This window comes from Poecilia reticulata, linkage group LG1 (genome assembly GCF_000633615.1).
Source record: "Poecilia reticulata strain Guanapo linkage group LG1, Guppy_female_1.0+MT, whole genome shotgun sequence".
Classification (NCBI taxonomy): domain Eukaryota; kingdom Metazoa; phylum Chordata; class Actinopteri; order Cyprinodontiformes; family Poeciliidae; genus Poecilia; species Poecilia reticulata.
Window position 1 is genome coordinate 25,038,220 of NC_024331.1, and position 9,829 is coordinate 25,048,048.

Sequence of the window (9,829 nt, forward strand, 5' to 3'; positions counted from 1 at the left end):
TCTTCACTAAAACGTTTCACGTTGCAACTGTTCCTCTATAAATGTAGTCACTGCATTTACAGCAGTCAGACATAACATGACCCATTGCCTAACAGGAAGTCAGACGTTGCCAAGACAACCCCGATCTGTCTAATCGGGAAGGTTTTCTGTGACTTTTAATTTGATTTTCTCTGTGATTGTTGAGTTTCTGCTTCTTTGGCTTAAATAAATACTCTTATTATATGAATTGCAAGAAATGTAACTTTCAAAACGGTTCAGATGTCTTGCAAAACATGACATAAAGATCCCACTCATGTAAAAGTATTCACCTTCACTGAATACTTGCAATACCTATAAATTTAAATTACAACTTTTCTCACTCGTACAATACCTTCAACCACAGTGCCAGACTCGTCATATAGCCCGTAAAACTTATATAATAAGTACTGTTAAATAAAAAAGGTCCCATGTGTGCACATAAGCAGAAAGATAAAAATAGATCCTCTTTTCCAGAGTCACTTCACAGAGGACAGAACCATTACGCTTTATTCCTCCATAAAACATGTTTGGCTCTTTCCACTGAAGGCTCTTCTTGACCTGCCCTGTCCATAATATATGGTCCACATTCCCTCTGTGCTTCACTTCCCTTTTTTTAATCAGACCCAACTCAGTAATCAAACTTATATAAAAAGTTATTAAAGACTAAAGCCCAGTGGACGCTGGAGGGAATCCTTTGTGAATGCGCCCAAACAAACACAGAGTAGGATGAAAGAAGCACATTAGCCTGGTAAGAGTCGTAGGCTATCAAGGGAAATTTATTTAGGGCTGATATTACGGCTGCTCCTCGCATGCAGGCTTTATTATTTTGTAGGAAGATGTTTATTGAGCCTGAAGCACAGTGATGTAAAGAGTTTTTCTATGGCAACAGAGATTACATGTCGATGTACAGATTAGAAGAGTAATGGCAATACTGTGCAACGTTAATGAGAAAGGTTTAAATTTAGATCCTATGAATTACAGAAAACCCATTTCTATAACAAAAAATAAACAGCATGGTGATTGATCCTTTTGTTATTATTTTGTACTTACTAAAGTTTACTTTCCAGACATCAAATTTAATTTCTGTGAAACTAAAGTTTCCAAATATCAACTCTTATTACCTCAGTGGTTTGCTAACAGATGCTAACAACCCAAAAGCATAAACACAGTTTAATTTGTTGGGTGTATGAAACACTGGTAGTGACATAAATTGACATACATTTTCAGAGCAACCAGCAATAGAAATGACTAAAACCTAATAAACCAAACATATGAGCCTTCAAACAATTCAGAGGAGATTCTTTTTGGACCAGTAAATGGGAAACATTATGTTATTTCATTTCAACCAATCTTTCTGAAATGTCAAAAACAATCAAGGAGGTAGTTTTTTAATACTATTCAGGGAAACATTATAGGAACAGCTATTTCTGTACATTATTGCTTTGAAAATAAATAAATAAAATAACCAATTCTATGTTATGGTTAAAAAAAATAACAGTGGCAACGTCAATGTGTATTAAAGTAAAAATCCAGGTTAAACTGGAGCAGAAATTACAATTTTATGAAGAGTTTTAACTTTCCTAAGTACTGTTTTCGTCATATGCTGTCATTACAGCTAAGAACTAGTGATCAGCCTCGAAACCTGGATCTTAAGAGCCACATAAAGACGGTTTCAAAGTTGGCCTTCTGTCACCTAAAGAAATTTTCCAGGATTAAAGGACTAATGTCCCAGAGAAACGCATCCATGTGTTTATCTTTAGTCGCATTGGTTACTCCAACAGTGCCTTTACAGGTCGGCCTAAAATGTCAGCAGCTGATCCAGAACGCTGCTGGTGGTGTTCTAACTAAAACCATGAAGTTAAAGCTCATCACCCCAGTTCTACAGAACCCCAGTCCTGTAGAACTGGGGTTCTACAGGACTTTAAAATACTACTTTAAATACTTTAAAATAGTGTTTTAAAGTCTATTTTAAAGAATAGACTTTAAAATACTGTTGCGAGTTTTTAAATCACAGAATGTCTTAGCACCACAATATATTAAAGATCTGCTGGTGTCATAGGATGTGTAATAATGCCACTAAACAAAATGCTATGTTTCAGTTGTTGACTGTGTTTCATGACTTTGTATTTTTTGTGTTTTTATGATGTAAAACACTTTGAATTGCCTTGCTGCTGAAATATGCTATACAAATAAATTTGATTAATTGCTTGATTCTGCACTGCTGTCAATTACAAGTTAACTGGCTTCAGCTTGTAAATTACTTGGTAAACTGCCGGTTTGTTAAGTCTCCAAACCACTGCACTCAGACAGCAGTTCTCCTGAATTCTTCCTCTTTATTTTTTCCCTGCACAAGTTATTATAAATGTTCATATCTTGAACTTAAACTGAAACTGGAGGTTTATTCACCATTTTTGATTTGGGCCATTGTGTGCCCTGGCAGCAGCGTTAAACTAACAGACCACTTCTATCATGGGAGGTTTGTGAGATTTCAGAGGCACGTCTGTATCTTTCCTACTTTCTTTCTCTCCCCATGGTGTGTTTCAGGTGTCCATATGAAGTATACACTCTCATTTCTCCCTTCCTGGATCCTTGACCGTATGAGCAAGGATGAGTCTTCAGTGTGAGAGGATTAAAAGAAGCAGGGCAGAGCAGAACAGAAGGTGGGGAAACAAAGGAAACAGGAAACCAATTTCTGTTCTGTCTGTGCCATATGTGCATTATGTCTCTGTGTTATTTGTGCAACATTGAAACAGACAAGGGGGAAAAACTTGTTCTGTTTTTTTAGGCAATACTTTGATCTATTGTTTGCAGTTTGCCATGGGGGGGGCAACATTACAAATAAAACCTCACAGGAGCAGGTGGTTTAAAAGTAAACGGTGGCATTGACTTTAAATATATTAACAGAGTCAGCAAAATGTATTGTTAACAGGAGCCACGGATGGATTGTAAAGGTGCGGGATAATGACCACTCCAGGAGGGAGTAATGCTGATCTTCTTTTAATGAAGATAACCGAACCAGTGTACATCTGGATAGTTTACGTGCTCCAACGCCGATGCAGACGAACTTTACACGTCCACACCAGAGTCAGCGAGCATCCAGAACTAAAACAAAAACATTCCCCCAGAACACACAACCGCTGCATGCAGAATTCCGTTAACGACGTAAATTAACAGTAACGCACATCAAGCCTAGTTAGTATGAGAAATAATGCGGAGATAAGCAGATGCTTACAAGAACCACAGTATTCAGACGAATTGTCAGCTTATCTCAGCACTTGGTGGAGACGCACATGTCTGAGGCTGCAGACAGTCAGCAGCAACGGCTCCATTATCAAAAGAGTTTAGAGGTTCATAAAAATATGATTTATCACTGTTGCAGGATTTTATTCAGCATGAAATAATTCAGTTTGCCACATAAAAACAGAAGACAAAAAAAAAGTGCGGAATTAATGACTTCTGCAACAACAGAAGAAGAAACTATAAAAGTTGGAGTTTGATTGTCATAATTACAAACACTAAAATTAAAGTTTTTCATCTTCTGGTATTTTTCAGCTTAGTTTCTTGTCCATAAAAAGCCGACAAAGTGGGTGTTTTTTTTCCCGCAATCTCATCCTTCCTGAGCAGCATGATGGCCGTACATTGCCACAGTATCCAAACCATCATAGAAGTGTTCGAATATTAGCTTCAGGAATCTGGAAATTGTTTCCAAGTGTTGCTGAAAATGAGGTCGGCAGTTCTCCTCCTGATTTGTTGAAAATGGATGTTGACACATCTTCTCCAGCACAGAAAACTCACTGTATGTTGACAACTCACTGTGTGTTGACTGCACACCAGGCGTCTCAGAATTTTAATTGTTAGAAATTTAAAACTCATGCATTATTTCCCCTAATGTTGGCCAGTACCATAAAATCCAAATAAAATATAATGTAAACAAGAAGTAGTATAGTTTTGTAAGGGACTATATGACTGAGATATCTTGGTACCAAGACTATCCATCTATTTTCTGTCTTAGTAAATTATCCACTATCAGTTTCAGGTATGTCTACACATAATGGACTGATTGGTTCGTGTTTTGTTTTCTAAAGAGCTTTGTTTGGGATTGTTTTACGTTATTAGCAGCAGAAGTTATAAATCTTAGGTGAAATACTATGCAAGTTGTAAAAGGGGGTGGTTATTTTTTAGCTTTTCATCTCGCTATAATTTTATTCCATCATAAAAAAAACATACCTGGAGTGTTGTCTTGATTCAGCAATTAGCAAACACCTGGTGAATCTGCACTTCTACTGAACTCACCACAGAAGCTACTTTTCAGCCCAAACACTCCAGAAAACATTTGTAAATGGCATATAAGCTGTAAATATGCTGAAGACTGAGTATTCTTAAAGAGACAGGCCCAATTTCAAGGTGTTGAATTGTGACAGTAAATATATTTATTTAAATTTGATATAAAAACTGAAAATAATATTATAATAATACCTCTATTACAGGTAACCTCGTACAGCTGGTTGCTGTAAAATGTCACATTTCTGTTGCAACATCTTTAGCCCTGGTGTTTGATTCAGTTTTGTTGAGTGATGCCAGATAATCCTCACCTTTTTAAACAACTTTTGTGTGATGCCTGTTTCCATCAGGTGAAATGGGAGTGATCTCAGCAAATACACTGTGACCTTGCAAAATAATATTTTCAGAGGTAATTACTTATAGCACCGTAAACTGATCATTCACTCCAAACGAGGCTCTTTTGGGTGCAGAGCTGAACCCTGCACAAGTCCACAATACTCCATGATAAATCCAGACATATATTCATGAAGGGAGCCTATCTGTACATAAATCATCATACTTTTACAGTATGTGATGGAACATAAAACCCTGGACTGAAAAGAAGACTCTTATCCTTATGTTTTCCACCACTTGTGATTTAATTCAAAGTCACGAGGGCAGATATTCAGGAAACTGCAGCTTTACTACTTTAGAGAAAAATCTCTTCCGGTGACAATTTTGACCAGGTCACATTTCTGCTGCTGTGTTGGTAAAAGTTTTAAAAGACGTACAGTACATTTAATGCAACAATGCTGCATCAGAAATATCTGTTTTCCTGGATGTGTCGGTGCTGCACTGAGACAACTGAACACATCCTACTCACTGACTGACTGGAAAGGTGGATGGGATTGTTGGCACACCTTCCTTAAGCGCTTTAGATGTTATTTAATATACATTTTTTTAACTATAAATCAGAGGAGAGGCTGATTTATAGTTTCATGTCTCTGTTCGCTCAGATTAACTGCATCCTTCCTCTTTGCATACCTCTTCAGATCAGTACATCTGGTCTGTGTTTGTAATCCTTATTTTTTCTGTGACTTTAAGGTCATTCAGGCGCGTATCGGATGTAAAAGAAGTTCATTTGTGTTCATAAATGAGTACGCTTGTGCACTACGAAAGCATCCTGAGGTTAGTCGGCGTCAAACAGGCTCAACACGTAGCGCTTCTTATCTCTCCTCAGGCGGCTGCAGCTGGCCAGAGACCAGACGTCCACTAAAAATACACAAACCCGGCTCGGCATACTCAAAAACATAATGAGTGCAATGATTCACGTTCTCTCACTGATTATCTTTGTGTTTCAGCTGATCCGCACAAAGGAAAGAGATACATGACCTTGTCACACTCTGCAAAACGCAACCCGGTCCAACAGAATACAGAATCCATTAAATCTATTCAATACAATTATCAGTTCATCAGCGAAAACACAGAGGATGGTTGTTGTGGTGCTCTGCACTCTGAGAGCAGATTAAAGAAAAGTCCCGTCAGATACCAGAGCTCTGAATGCCTACTTTACATTTACTTTCCCTCCTCGCTGTGGATGGGGAAAATTCAACAAATCATAGCATTAGGCCACAATGTTGTCCTACAAACACAAGTTTGTTGTCTCATTACCTTCACTGCTTAGGTTTAAACCCACAAAGTAGATTAAAAAAATGCCTATACTTAAGAAATACACAGGCATTAGATGCATCCCGGTGTCTACATTGCTTCATCAGACATGCAGGAGAACTACCGTGCCTTTAAATATATTGAAACCAATTGAATTTTTTCACATTTTGTCACTTGGCAACAGTAAATTATAGAGCAGTGGCACTGATGGGGAAGGCAGTCAAAGTTTAGTGGAAGGATGCTGCAGCTGAATGCAGGTCAGTGCTGGAGGAAACGCTGCTGGAGGCAGCATACAATTAGTGACAAGGCAGAGCTTCAATTTCCAGCAGAACATATTTTAAAAATCAAATCAAACTTTATTTGCATATCACATTTCAGCAGCAAGGCAGTTCAAAGAGCTTTATATCATAAAAACACAAAAATCAACAATTGAAACATTACATGTTTCCTGTCATTACACATCAAAATGTTTCGTTTATTATTGTACAAAAGCAAAATTTAAGATTCTAGATTCAAAGGAAGGGCTGCACAGTGGCGCAGTTGGTAGAGCTGTTGCCTTGCAGCACGAAGATTCTGGGTTCGATTCCCGGCCCCGGTCTTTCTGCATGGAGTTTGCATGTTCTCCCTGTGCATGGTGGGTTTTCTCCGGGTACTCCGGTTTCCTCCCACAGTCCAAAAACATGACTGTCAGGTTAATTGGCCTCTCCAAATTGCCCCTAGGTGTGAGTGTGTGTGTATGCATGGTTGTTTGTCCTGTGTGTCTCTGTGTTGCCCTGCAACAGAGTAGTGACCTGTCCAGGGTGAACCCCACTTCTCACCCAGAACGTTAGCTGGAGATGGGCACCAGCAACCCCCCTGACCCCACTGAGGGACAAGGGTGAAAGAAAATGGATGGATGGATTCAAAGGAATTCAGTGTTTCGGCTATTTTATAATTTTCTGGATGTTTGTTCCAGATTTGGGGTGAATAGAAGCTGAATGTGAAGAACTGTGGATTTTATACTTATCTTTATATTTCACAAGTAGTAATTATTAAAAATAAATGCCTTCAATCGTCAGGTAGACAGAGGCATAAAAGGTTTAGCTCTGGTAAATTTGAGACACTTTAGTTTGGGTTTGTATTTAAAAATGTTCCTGGATTCAGGAGAACTGAACTCTCCTGGCTTGTTCTTTATCTTGTACAGGACATGAACCTTTTACGTGTCCGTTTGATTTACTGCTTATTTTAATAGAACAAAGACACCAAAGTGTAACATGTCTTCTTCCTGTGCAGCATATTTATGGCACCTGTGACGAGGGACTGTTAAAGCTAATGGGGTAAATTGAGACCAACTGTAAAAGCACTTCATAAAATTCAGCATCCGTGTTTTACAGGAGAATATTGGGTAATTACAGCTTGCTGTGTTGTTGGCTTTACGGCTGCCTCTTAAATAGCTCCACCTAAATTGTGAAACTATTTAAATGTAAGTTAAGGATTGCTGGAGGTCAGTGAAGAATCGATTTAAAAACACACGGCCAAGGAAAGAGATAGAGGCTCAAAACTAAGCAATTTAGTATCTAAAAATGTGAACTCAGACAAATCTGGAGAAATTAAGAAGAGCCGACCAAGACGGTGCTGGGCTCAGCTCCTCTGGTAAAGGATTGCAAGAAGCCATTAACTCATAATTTACTATAGTAACGAAGCTCACACTAAGAAAATATTTAGTTGGTCAAAACAACCAATCAGAGAAAGGAGGAAGGCGCTGTCAATCAAGCTCATGCAAACGCTACTGAATCTGCTAATGAGCTGGATACATAGACATATACAGCCCTGGAAAAAATTAATTTAAAATGATCAGTTTCTCCGGTTTTACTTTTTATAGGTTTATGTTTGAGTAAAATGAACATTGTTCTTTTATTCTATGAAGTTCTGACATGTCTCTGAAATTCCAAGCAAACATTTTGTATTTATTTGCAGAAAATGAGAAATGGTCAAAATAACGAAAAAAATGCAGTGCTTTCAGGCCGCAAAGAAAACAAGTTCATATTTATTTAGAACCAACAATACTAACGTTTTAACTCAGGAAGAGTTCAATATTTCATGGAATAACCAGAAGGTTTCCAATGGGTTCAGGGGGCTCTTCGTTTTTTTCAGAGCTGTACGTCCTCAACTGGTTCAGATCTTATTTGGCAAGCAGGGACGACATTTGACTAATACAAATATAGAAGAATAAAAATGGATTGTGGGATTTCTTTATGTGCCGTTCTTGAACAGCTTATGATTCTACTAGCTCAAATGGTAACACTTTAATTGACGTGGTGTGCATAAGACTGACATGACACTGTCATAAACATGACATAACACCTGTCATGAACATAAATGAGTCTTTATGAATGTTTATGACAGTTGTCATTAAGTGTCATTGGGTAAATAATGACACTTTTAATGTAAAGTTGCTCTAAAAGTTGCATTAAAAGTCCATTAAAAATGCCAACTTTGCATGACTTATCATAATTTATGATAATTTAATGCAAAGTTGGCATTTTTCATTTTTCCGCTCAGATTATAGTACAGGACACAGCATCTTACAAATGTTTCCTTATTTGGAAAAGTTAGAAGACATTCAGATATTTATGAGAAAGTAGACGTCATGATTTACTTCTAACAAAAATGCCTAAATCCATTAAGTTGGGTGTTTATATTATTTATTAATTTTTAAAATCATTTGGGGTTTTTTTTTATTATACTGTTGTATTTCTTATTTAAACCTGACAACAGTTTAGTTTCTCTGTATTTGTCAGCTAAATGCAAACTGAGTATTTCCTCGCAACGTAAATAATCCACTCATGATGTCCACAATGTTGCGACTACAGTCAAATTTAAGTTTACATTATCTGTTTCAACTCCCCGTGTCTTAAATAAAGACTTTACGATCAACCATGTCTTGGACCAACTGCATTATGTGAGTTTTAATCATGTTTGTGCTGTGATGGAGCTTCACTGTCTGCTGGAGCCTCTGAGGGATCTGAAGCACATGAATACCCACCAAATGAAAACTGTAATCACTCGGATGAAAGCATGCAGCGGCTTCCAAAGCGGCTCCTATCACTCGACATTACAAGTGAGATGATGTCGGCGGAAAAAAAATAAAAACAGCACAACACACAAGCACGACTACAAAGGAAGTGTAGTCACTCTGGGTCCCGGTTGGCCTGACAGTCACAGAGCGCTCCCAGTACGGCAGAATGCTCCGAAAATAACGCCCAGCTGGGAATTCTCACTGACTCCCATTTTATTGCAACGGGCCGTTCAAATTAAATGACTAGTTATGCTGCTGCTGCTGCTGGTTTATTACTGCTGTTCTGCAACAATCATAAGGTAGAGAAAGGATAAGGAGTTTTCTTCTCATGTTTTATCTCTTCATAATTTAGAAGAACAAACACTGAGCTCTTTTTTACTCAATTTTTCCACCACACTTGGGAGGATAATAAAAGGGTGTTTGGAAAGATGAAATGTTTTTGTTTGTTTTCTTTTGTGGTAATTCCAAAAAAAATCTTTTGTTGAAAATTACTTGATTGTTACTTGCACAGATTTTTTTTTCTTTGTTGCAAGTTCCTCTTCAAACAATTTGGAGAAACCAAGCCTCCAGTTACCAGTTTACAAACGTCACAAAAAAAAAATTAAATTTACCGCCTGGTACAAAAATGGTAAATGTTTCTCATCGAAATGTAGCGCAGTAGAACCAAAATGCAGAGACATAAATAATAGCACAAGCATCTGGCAAAATTTGGGATTTTATCTAGAAATGTCAAAATTTGGTTTCACTCAAATACTTGAACTTTTCCACATTTTGTCATTCTACAACCTCAAATTTCAGTCGGTTTCATACCGGAGTGAAGTTGCC